The 12902-nt window shown below is 41.9% G+C and overlaps 1 protein-coding gene across 1 annotated transcript in view; it reads right to left on the reverse strand.

Moving 5' to 3' along the window:
- TES (testin LIM domain protein) overlaps positions 1 to 12902 on the reverse strand; it is a 51551-nt gene that overhangs the window by 8280 nt on the left and 30369 nt on the right. The window lies entirely within an intron of this gene.

The following is a 12902-nucleotide window of genomic DNA, read 5'->3' on the forward strand; positions in this document are numbered from 1 at the left end:
ATGGTGATACATTTATAGTTCATAAAATAAAGCATATTCTATATCACGGTATGCAAAAGCAAGTCCTTTTTTAGGAGAGAGAATAAGTATCCATAAATTTAAGCAAGAAGGAAACAAAAACACAACTCTGCTTGATAAGGCTTTTAAAAGTTAGGTTGTAAAAGCTGACAAGTGGGACCCAATTAAACTAAAGAGCTTCTGCAAAGCAAAGGAAACTGTCAACAGGGCAAACAGACAACCTACAGAATGGAAGAAAATATTTACAAACCTTGCATCCAACAAAGGTCTAATATTTAGAATTGATAAGGAACAATTCAACAAGCAAAAAAAAAATTATAAATGTGCAAAGGATATGAATAAACACTTCTCAAAAAAAGACATATATATGGCCAACAAATAAATGAAATCATGCTCAATATCACTAATCATTAAGGAATGCAAGCAAATCAAAACCATGATGAGATGCCATCTCCTATCAGTCAGAATAGCTATTACTAAAAAGTCAAAAAATAACAGATGTTGCAGAGAAAAGGGAATGCTTATACACTGTTGATGAGGATGTAAATTAGTTTAGTCACTGTGGAAAGCAGTTTGGAGATTTCTTAAAGAACTTAGAACTACCATTCAACCCAGGAACCCCAGAGGAAAATGCATTATTCTACCAAAAAGACAATGCACTCATATGTTTATCACAGTACTATTCACGAAAGATGTCGTGGAATCATCCTTGACACACATCAATGGTAGACTGGATAAAGAAAATGTGATACATGTTTGCCATGGAATACTATGCAGACATAAAAAAGAATGAAACCATGTCCTTTGAAGCAAAATGGATGCCGCTGGAAGCCATTATCTTAAGGGAATTAACACAGGAACAGAAAACGAAATACCACATATTCTCACTTGTAAGTGGGAACTAAATATTGAGTATACATGGACACAAAGATGGGAATAATAGACACTTGGGATTATTAGAGTGAGGAAGGTGAGAGGGAGCAAGGTTTGAAAAGCTAACTATCAGGTACTATGGTCACTACCTAGGTGATGGGATCATTTGTACCCCAAACCTCAGTAACATGCAATTTCCCCATGTAAAAAACCTACACTGCACATGTACATCTGAACCTAAAGTGGAAGTTGAAAGAAAAAGGAAAGCAGCAGAATTATTAGCCTATAGAGTCACTAATAATGTGTTTTTGGAAATTACTTAGTTTTGTGATTTAGATGGTACAAGGTTTAAACTTAATTTTCGAAGTAACTATTTTAACAAATTCAGTGTGTTTTGTAAACTAAACATGCATCTGCATTTCTGATATGATCATGAGAAGCAATTATTCATTTGATTATCAAACCTAAGCAAGATTGTTTCAATTATTACACTGAAAGAAGTGTTGATAGCCCCAATAATAGACATCTTCAATTGTACCATTAAAAAAAAAAAAAAAAAAGACTGTGATTTAAAAGTACACACTTAAAGGGACATGTCTGAGTATAACCCCATCTGATATTCCTTATGCTGTCACCAAAAAGTAATTAAATAAAATAGAGAAAAAGAAAACCACAAAAATTATATGCACGTTTTCTTAGAGAAGAGGCTTCATATTTTATTGCATGTTAACATTTTATAGCCATTATCCAAGGGTTTTGTTTGTTTGTTTAGTGAGAGATAGGGAAACTTTTCCCATCAAAGACTATGATCCTAGATTTAGGTTGACAGCCTTTCTCATTTTCTCTCAAATTCTTTTGCCGTCCATTTTCTTCCCTTTGTTTTTTCTTTCTCTTTCCTTTCTCTTATTTCTGCAAACACTTATTGCCACCTACCATGTTCTCTCTGCCATCATGGTGTTTCTTATAGTTTAAGGACAATCTCCTCTTCTTCACTCTGGTCTGGCACACAGACATTCATTTATTCATGCAACATACATGAGTGCCCATGTGCCAATCAACGTATTTACCACTAGGACATAGTGCTAAAAAAAAAAAAAATGGGCCTAGTCTCTGACTTCTAGAACTTACAGTCTGGTGGGAAACAGACATTAAACAATCACATACACATGCCCACACACACACAGACACACATACACACACCATTTCATTTGTGATAGGAAAGTAAGGTATAGGGCACCTTGAAAGGGTATAATTTTGATTTCAAACTAGTGAAGAAAGGACTCCATAAGAAGGTGACATTTAGATTGAGATCTGGACAATGTATACAACATAGGTGTAAATTGTGTATGTAGGTTTTGTTACCTGGGGAGGAGAAAAGGAAGGAAAAGAAAACTCTCTAGTTAGTATCTGGGTATAAAGAGAAGTACCTAGAGTGGTCCTGAATTAGAAAAGAAATTGTCCCCTTAGGTCTCATAACCAGGTTGGTATGACAGTAGTGAGATGAGTAAATGGGACAGTGACCAGGCTGGAGAGGTAGGGAGGCAGGAAGTCATGCAGGGACTCATAGAACACATTAGGGAATTTGGCCTTCATCATAAGAGCAATCAGGAGCCAGCAAAGGCTTTCTGGTAATGGAATAACATGATCAGATCTGTAATTTTAAATATTACAGTATCTGCCATGTGCTAAATGGATTAGGGGCAAAACAGAACTGGAAACAGGAAGACAGGTTAACATGTTAATTATGCATCCAGTCTGCAATGGCATGGTTCTAAATCAGGATACTGCCACTACTTCACAAATGAGATTTACATCTTGGAGAGTTATTGTTGTGGTCCAGGTGAAATATGTTATGGCTTGGATCAGAGTATTCAACAGTGGAGATGAAAAGAAAGGAGGAAATTTGAGGTCTCCTTGGACAAAAAACTGATTTTGTGGTGTATCTGGATATAGTGACGGTAAAGGGAAGGCTCAGTGATACCATTTGGCTGTGACCTCACACAAATATCATCTTGAATTGTAGTTCCCATAATCCCTATGTGTCATGGGAGGGATGTGGTAGGAGATAACAATCATGAGGACTGTTACCCTCCTGCTGTTCTCATGATAGTGAATTCTCATGAGATCTCATAGTTTTATAAGGGAATTTTTTCCCCTTTTGCTCGGCACTTCTCCTTGCTGCCACAATGTGAAGAACATGTTTGTAAGTTTCCTGAGGCCTCCCCAGCCATGCTTAATTGTCAGTCAATTAAATCTCTTTCCTTTATAAATTACCCAGTCTCAGGTATGTCTTTATCAGCAGTGTGAGAATGGACTAATAAATAAACTGGTATTGCAAAGAGTGGGGATACCTGAAAATGTGGAAGCAACTTTGGAACTGGCAGAGGTTGGAACATTCTGGAGGGCTAAGAAGACAGGTCCACGTGGGAAAGTTTGGAACTTCCTAGAGACTTTTTGAATGGCTTTTACCAAAATGCTGTCAGTGATATGTGTAAGATCTTTTAGACTGACAGCTTCATGGATACCATGGCGCCCCTCCCCCGACCCCCCACTATGACCTGCGTGTACACCTCTGGGTGGCCTCCCAGAATTAGAAAATCTGAAGTAACTGGAAGACCATGAAAAGAGGAAGGATGATCAACCCCTGTGGCACCTAACTTGAGACATTCTTCTATTGTTCCTTATTCCAGCCTCATTTGACAAGGCAATTGGACTTTGTAATCAACCTTGGTCAACCTGTGACTCCAGACCCTATGACCCCCCCCCATCCCAGTTTGCAAAACATGCCCTATACTGTAACTTTCCACTGCCTACCCCAAACCTATAAAACCAACTCCTATCTCACCACCCTCCTCTGACTCTCTTTTTAGACTCAGCCTGCCTGCATTGGGTGAATAAACAGCCATGTTGCTCACACAAAGCCTGTCTGGGGGTCTCTTCAGTCAGAGTACATGTTTCAATATTTGGTGCTAGAAACCCGGGACCAGGGTACTCCTCTGGGGATACCAGCCCCTGTCCCCACTCCCCCTCTGGGAAGAGACTCACCTGAGACCTCAACACATCAGACCAGCAGCTCACGCTTAGCATGCTCAACAGCTCTCTCCCCACCTTCAGATTGAGTAAGCAGACTCTCTCCCCCTTTCTCTCTCTTTTCCTTCAGAGAAGAGGAGACAAGTCTCCCTCTTTCTCTGTTTTCCTTTAAATCTTTCTCCTTCTAGTACAGACAAAGACGACACTCTGTATCCATGTAGAGACAGAAGAGACAAGTCTCTCCCTCTCACTCAAAGACTCAGACGTCGGTCACGGACTCGGAAAGACAGTCTTTCCTTGGTGTCTGGTCAATCGCGGGGATGCCTGCCTTGATCATTCACTCATGTTACAGCCCAGGAATCATCAGGGATGCCTACTGAAAACTCTGGTAGCTGCTTGCTCCTTCTCTTAGTCTCTACTCCTTTCCTTAAAACTTATCTCCTTTGCTATGGGCAATATTCCACCCTCTATTCCTCAGTCTTCACCTCTAGCCTGAATCCTAAAAAACCTAAAACCTCTTCAATTGTCACCTAATCTGAAACCTAAACATCTTTTTTTCTTTTCCCTGTGACATAGCCTGGCCCCAGCATAAATTAGACTTGGATTCTAAATGGCCAGAAAATGGCACTTTCAATTTTTCTATTCTGTGAGACCTCAACAATTTTTGTCAACAAATGGGCAAATGGTCTAAGGTACCTGACATCCAGGCATTTTTTTTTTTTAAACACTCCACTCCCTCCCTAATCTCTGCTCTCAATGCAACCTTTCCCAAATTTTTCTTCTCTCTCTTCCATCTGCCCCTCCTGCCTCTGCCAGTGACCCAGAATCCTCCTTGTCCACTGACCCTTCCGACATTTCTCCTCCCTGCCTGTCTGAACCAGACCCTAATCCAGGCCCTAACCTCCCCCTACCCCCACCGGCCCCCCACCAAATCCACCTCCTTATGCCCTTTCTGTCACCTCCCCACCTCATACTCAGTCTGGCTTAGTTTAGATCTGTGGCTAACTCCTCAGCCCCTGCCCAACATTTCCCCCTTTGAGAGGTGGCTGGAGCCGAAGGCAGAGTTAGGGTGCACATTCCATTCCTTTCTCTTTATTCAACCTTTCCAAAATCAGCCAACAGTTAGGCTCCTTTTTATTAGATCCTACTAAATATATACAAGAGTTCCAGTACTTAACCCAGTCCTATAATCTCACCTGGAGTGACTTGTCATCTCTCACCCATGAAGAATGCTTAATATGCATTTTATCACCCAATCAGCCCGACATTAAAAAAGCTACAGAAATTAAAATCTGGCCCTCAAACCCCACAACTGGAATTAATCAATCTCACCTTCAAGGTGTTCAATAATAGGGAAAAAGCTGCCCCAAGGTAGTTTATCTCAGAACTACAGATGCTTGCCTCTGCCTCAAGACAAACCCCAGCCACACCACCGGCTCACAAAGACTTCAAAGCACCCAGGCTGCAGCATCCAGCTGCTCCTCCTGGACCTTAGTTCAAGTATCAGAAACCTGGCCACTTGGCCAAGGAATGCCCGCAGCCCGGATTCCTCCTAAGCCCTGCAATGACTGTGTGAATGTCTCCATGGAAAGTGGGACTGTGTGACTCACATCAATGCTCCCAGAGCTCCTGGAGCTCCAACCCAAAGCTCTGGGACTGAATCCTTTCCAGATCTCCTTAGCTTAGTGGCTGAAGACTGACACTGCCTGAACATCTTGCAGAGCCCCCCTGGACTGTCACATGGACGCCGAGCTTTGGTAACTCTTGCAGTGGAGGGTAAGCCCACCCGCTTCTTAACATGGGGGCCACTCATTCTAGGCTGCCTTCTTTTCAAGGACCTGTCTCCTTGGCCTCCATAACTGTGGTGGGAATTGATGGTAAGGCTTCCAGGCCTCTCAAAACTCCCCAAGTCTGACGTCAATTTAGCCAGCACTCCTTTCCACGTTCTTTTCTAATCATCCCTGCTTGTCCAGTTCCCCTGTTAGGCTGAGATATCCTAGCAAAATTGTCTGCCTCCTTAACTATTCCTGGACAACAGCCACACCTCATTGCTACCCTCTTCCCTGAATCCCTACCTCCCTCAATAGCTCCCCTTATGTCCCCCTACCTTAACCATAGGGTGCGGGACACCATCTCCCCATCCCTTGCTACAAGTCACTCACCCCTCCTCATCCCTCCTCATCCCCTTAAAACCTAACCACCCTTATCCTGCCCAATGCCAGTACCCCATCCTAGCACAAGCTTTAAAAGGCCTAAAGCCTGATTACTTGCTTACTGCAACATGGCCTTTTAATTCCTACAAATCTCCTTACAATTCCCCTATCCTAGCTGTCCCCAAACTAGACAAATTCTACAGACTAGTCCAAAACCTCCGCCTGATCAATTAGATTGTACTTCCCACCCACCTGGTTGTACCATACCCTCCTATCTTCCATACCCCCTCTGCCCCAACTCACTATTCTGTTCTTGACCTCAAAAATGCTTTTTTCTTAAGCGCAAATTTCTTCTCCATCTGTTATAATCCTTCACAAGCATACACATGCACTCCTTGCCAACCATATCCAGTTAATTTCCCAAACCCCAGCCCCATCCACTAAACACGCTTCTCTCCTTCCTAGGCATTATAGGATATTTTCACCTCTGGATACCAGGTTTTGCCCCCTAACCAAACCGCTTTATCAACTTACAAAAGGAAACTTAGCTGACCCCATAGACCAAAAATCCTTCCCCCATTCTTCCTTCTGTTCTCTAAAAAAGGCCTTAGAGATTGCTTTTACTTTAGCACTCCCCAACTCCTCTCAACCCTTCCCTTTCTACATAGCGGAAATAAAAGGCTTGTGCTGTTGGAATTCTTACAAAGGAGCAAGCCCACAGCCTATAGCCTTTTTATCCAAACAACTTAACCTCATAGTCCTGGGCTAGCTCTTCTGCCTATGTGCCACGGCAGCTGCTGCCCTGATACTCTAAGAATCCCTCAAAATCACAGGCTATGCCCCAATTACCCTCTATAAGCTTTTACAACCTTCAAAGTTTAGTTTCCTCTTCACATCTCATACACTTACTTTCAGCCCCTCACCTTCTCTAGCTTTATGCACTCTTTATTGAAACCCCATAGTAACCACTGCTCCCAGACCTGACCTCAACCCAGCCTCTCACTTAATACCCAACACAAACCCAGAACCCCATGACTCTACCTCCATATAGTATCCTCCCATTTCCCCATATTTCTCTTTTTTCCTATACCAGACCCAGATCACACATGGTTTATTAATGGCAGTTCCTCCAAGCCCAGTCAGTTGGCACTGGCCAAAGCTGGCTATGCTGTTGTATCCCCCTCATTTATTATCAAGGCTGCCACACTCCCCTTTTCCACCACTTCTCAGCAAGCTGAACTGATTGCCTTAACTCATGCTCTTACTCTTGGCAAAGGAATACACATTAATTATCTATACTGATTCTAAATACACCTTCCACATCCAACACCATCATGCTACCATATGGGCAGAAAGAGGTTTTCTCACTGCACAAGGATCCTCTATTATCAATACCCCTTAATAAAGGTCCTCCTATGGGCCACTCTCCTCCCAGCCAAAGCTAGAGTTATCCACTGCAGAGGACTCAGGATTCTGGCCATTCCTAAAGAACCCAAAGGGTAGGCCCTTTGAACTCCTATATGGCTGCACCTTTCTGCTTGGGCCTCACCTTATTTCAGACACTAGTCCTCTTGATGACTATATTCCAGTTCTCCAACAGGCCAGACATGAAATCCGCCAGGCTGCTAATTTACTCTTATCCACTCCAGATACCCAGCCATATGAAAACTGGAAGGTCAGTCCTAATTAAAAGCCTAACCCCTTGGTCTCTGCAACCTCGGTGGACAGGACCCTTCCTGGTCGTCTATAGCACCCCAACTGCTGTCCATCTACAAGACCCTCCCAGTGGGTCCATCGTTCCAGGATAAAGCTGTGTCCATCAGCCAATTAGCCTGACTTCTCCACCTCCTCTTGGAAGTCCCAAGTACTCTCCCCGACTTCTCTTAAACTCGCTCGTATCCATGAAGTGGCAGAGTAACTCTATAAAATAAACCTAACGTATCTTTTACTTTCATTAGGCATCTTTTTCCTAACATCATTATTTAATCAGTCTCCCCTACTACTTCAACCATACCTCAGAAAGTCTCTTTCTGTTGTTTTTCTGTCTAACTGTGCTCAAATTCACTGTACTCATTTACTTTTACATGCCCTGCTTTTAAGCTGCTGGTTTACACTTTTCCTCCAGGCAACTACAGCTGATATTTCATGGTTTTACCCTCAGGCTGCCACCCTTAATTCTCTCTTAGAGTGGATAGATCATCATCATCTTCTTACATCTATCTGCCTTCCTACCAACTGGACAGGCGCTTGTACTATAGTTTTCCTTACTCCCACAATTCAGCTTACCAATGGACACAAGAGCCTCCCTGTTCCCCTTGTGGTCCTTACACAACACTAATAGGTCATTACATTGACCCCCTTACTTATAGGGTTAGGAATTATTACTGCACTTGGCACCAGGATAGCCAGCCTTACCACATCAATTGTCACTTTCTGTAGCCTCTCTAATGATTTCTCTGCTAACACTGCAGAAGTAATTCAATCACTATCCCTTTTTCAAGCTCAAGTAAATTCCCTAGCTGCAGTTGTCCTCCAAAACTGCAGAGGTCTTGATTTACTGGCTGCTGAAAAGGGAGGTCTTTGTCTATTCCTAAATGAAGAATGTTGTTTTTATGTAAACCAGTTGAGCCTCGTACATGATGCCATCACAGAGCCCAAAAGCTCGCTAATCAGGCAAATGGTTATTCTGGACCTGGCTGGGCTGGCTGGACACTCTAACTGGGTGTCATGGCTTCTTCCAATCCTTAGTCCTCTGATACCTATCTTTCTCCTTATTTAAACCCTGTGTTTTCCAATTAGTATCTCAATTCCTGCAAAATCATATATAAGTGATAACCAATCAGTCAATATGACAAATGCTCCTTCTAACAAACCCACAATATCACCCCTTGCCCTGAGATCTCCCAGCAGTCTAAATTCTTTCTCGGAGAAGCCCTGAGAAGCACTGCCCCATTACCCCTCTGTGCCAGTCTTCCTAATATTCCACTGCCCTCCATTCGTCATTTCTTTTTCCTTTATATCACTAATATAAAAAGGAATGTGTGTAAGGCCATTTAGGCTGACAGCACCATGGACAACATGGTGCCCCCCGTGACTCACACGTACACCTCTGGATAGGCTTCTGGAATTAGAAAATCTGAAGTAACTGGAAGACCATGAAAAGAGATCGAAGGATGATCAACCCCTGCAGTGCCTAACTAACTTGAGACATTCTTCTATTGTTCCTTATTCTGGCCTCATTTGACAAGGCAATTAGACTCTGTAACCAACCTTGGTCAACCTCATGACTCCAGACCCTACAACTCCCTCCCAGTTTACAAAAAAGCTGCCTTAAATTGTAACTTCTATAACTTTCCACTGCCCTCAAACCTGTAAAACCAACTCCTATCCCACCACCCTCCGCTGACTCTCTTTTTGGACTCAGCCCACCTACACCTGGATGAATAAACACCCATGTTGCTTACACAAAGCCTGTTTGGGGTGGGGGGTCTCTTCATTCAGAGCATGTGTTTTAACAGTATGGATAATGAAGTCCAGGCTGAGTTGGTCTCAGATCAAGATGAAGAACTGCCTGAGAACTAGTCTAAAGGTCACTCTTGCTATTCGAAGAGACTGGTGGCATTTTGCCCCTGCCCTAGAGATCTGTAGGCAGGGATAAAACTTTGAATTTGAGAGAGATGACTTAGGGTATCTGGTGGAAGAAATTTCTAAGCAGCAAAGCATTCAAGAGGTGATGGAGGATAAAAGTTAAAATTTGCAGCCTGACAATGCAAAACAAAAGAAAAAGCCATTATCTGGGGTGGGATTCAAGCCTGCTGCAGAAATTTCCATAAGTAACAAGGTGTTCAAATGTTAATCACTAAGACAATGGAGAAAATGTCTCCAGGGCATGTCAGAGAGCTTCACAGCAGCCCCTCCTATCACAGGCCTGGAGGCCTAGGAGGGAAAAATGCTCTCATGGACCAGGCCCAGGGGTCCCTGCTGTGTGCAGCCAGACCTGCTACTCCGCATGCCAGCTTCTTCAGCTCCAGCGGTGGCTAAAAGGGGCCAAGGTATAGCTTGGCCCATTGCTTGAGAGGATGCAAGCTCCAAGTCTTGGCAGCTTCCATGTGGTGTTGGTCCCGCAGGTATGCAGAAGATAAGAACTGATGTTTCAGAACCTCTGCCTAGATTTCAGAGGATGTGACAATGCCTGGATGTCCAAGCAGAAGTTTGCTGCAGGTGCAGTCCTCACAGAGAACCTCTTCTAGGGTATTGTGGAAGGGAAATGTAGGGTTGGAGCCCTCACACAGAGTCCCCATGAGGGCAATGCCTAGTGTAGCTGTGAGACGAGGGCCACCATCCTCTAGGCCCCAGAATGGTAGATCCAAGGACAGCTGCAGGCACTCAACACCAGCCTGTGAAAGCAGCCAAGAGGGGGGCTGTACCCTGCAAAGCACAGGGGCAGAGCTGCCCAAGGCCATGGGAGCCTACCTTTTTTGCACCAGTGCACCCTGGATGTGAAACATGAAGTCAAAAAAGATCATTTTGGAACTTTAAGGTTTATGACTGCCCTACTGGATTTTGTACTCACATGGGGCCTATAGCCCCATTCTTTTGGCCAACTTCTGCCATTTGGAATGGTTGTATTTACCCAATGCTTATACCCTCATTGTATCTAGGAAGTAATCAACTTGCTTTCGATTTTACTGACTCATGGGCAGAAGGGACTTGCCTTGTCTCATATGAGACATTAGACTTGGACTTTTGAGTTAATGCTGAAATGAGTCAAGACTTTGAGGGACTATTGGAAGGGCATGATTGTGTTTTGAAATGTGAGGACATGAGATTTGGGAGCGGCCAGAGGCAGAATGATATGGTTTGCATGTATCCCCTCTCAAATATAATCTTGAATTGTATTTCCCATAATCCCCATGTGTTGTGGGAGGGACACTGTGGGACATAACTGAATTATGAGGGCTGTTACCCTCATGCTGTTCTCGTGATGGTGAGTACTCATGAGATCTGATGGTTTTATAAGGGGCTTTTCCCCCTTTTGCTAGGCACTTCTTGGTGCCACCATGTGAAGGATGTGTTTGCTTCCCCTTTTGCCATGATTGTAAGTTTCCTGAGGCCTCCTAAACCATGCTGAACTGTGAGTCAATTAAATCTCTTTCCTTTATAAATTACCCAGTCTCAGGTACGTCTTTATTAGCAGTGTAAGAACAGACTAATACACTTAGTCCCTCAAAAAATGAAACCAAATTTCTGGGATGAGTAAATTAGTAGAAGGAATGTAATTTATTAAGACAGTATATGCAAAAGATGAACACATTTGCAGTATGGAGTAGGGAAGGTTGATGGAAGTCTCCAAAATGAAACAACTGTTAAATTTGATATGCCTGTGAGACAATAAAGATATTATACAGTGTAGGATATATAAATCTCATGTTAAAAAGTGTAGCCTGGTAGGAAATATAAATTTGGTGGTCAGGGAACAATATATAATGAATATGAGTTAAAGAGATCACCTTTGCCTCTTGGGGAAAGTGTAGAGGAAAAAAGTAAGGACTCAAGAAAGTCTGGCAGAGGAAATGAAGCTGGAAAAGGTGACAGAACAATAGAGTAGGGAGACTTTGTGGGGTTAAAAATTTAAGTTGGGACTAATATACAGGGCAATAGCAACATACAATTAAGAGTGCCAATCTCAATGTTTTCAAATACATTCTAAAGATACTTACATTGTTCAGTCTATATAAAAATGGATTAACATTAGATACAATTAGGTTAAGTATGCAGGTTGAAATAACTAGATAACTAAATAAAAAATTTATAGTTTAAAATACTCAAATTAGAACAAAGGAAATAATGAAGTACTAAGTGTTCAACTCAGGAAGTTAGGAAAAAGCATAATAAGCCTGAAGTAAAAGGTAGGAAAATAAAAATAATAGCAGAAACTAGTAAAGGGAAATAGAAATTATTCTAGGAAGAGTTTCTATTCTATTTGTTCCCTGGGGTAGCTGGGGGAACAAACTCAGACACTAAGCATAGATCATACTGCTTTAGTTTTAAGATGTGAAGCAAGAAAGCAACCTTGCTATCACCAATTCTAGTCACACTGTTCTGAAGGTACTAATAAGAGCCATGTGAAAAAGTTGTAAGAATTCATCACAAAGAAAAAAACTAAACTGTTGCTATTCACAGATGCTATGAACGATCACAGAGAAATGCAATGTATTAATTAGCATTAAGAAGAGTTTAATAAGTTAAGATTTAAAATTAATATAAATCATGAAATTTCTCTATATCAGAAACAGAAAAAGCAACTAAAAACCCAAATGAATCTCATTGCTAAATTATTAATTATAGATTTTAGGTTGTTGTATTCTGAATTTTCTTAATATACTTTTCAGTATGCAAACTGAAAATATTATATTTGACTTGTATATTATTAGAGAAAGAGAGACAGAGAAAGAGAAAGAAAGAGATGGATGGTGGAGAGGCAAACTGCTTTCCTTGTGCACACTGGTCAGAAATCTTTATTTGGTAAGAATTTATTGAAGAATCTGCATATTCTAGTTCAGTTATAAAATAGTCTTTCTATCATCTGGTTATCTCATACTCCCATCTAGTGGAAAGCTGCAAGTTATCCTACTACCGTATGTTCTTCACTTTTACTCTTTGGTTAACAAAACAATGTAATTATTTACAAAACTATCACACTGCTTTTCAATCAAGTTTAAAATTAGGCTTTCCTGAGGGGGAAAAAGGTGGGGTGCGAATTTAGTTTTTAATATAGCTAAATAGATCCTTATATGGCTGTGAACTACAGCATGCATCCTAATAATT

Source organism: Saimiri boliviensis, chromosome 10 (assembly GCF_048565385.1).
Source record: "Saimiri boliviensis isolate mSaiBol1 chromosome 10, mSaiBol1.pri, whole genome shotgun sequence".
NCBI lineage: Eukaryota > Metazoa > Chordata > Mammalia > Primates > Cebidae > Saimiri > Saimiri boliviensis.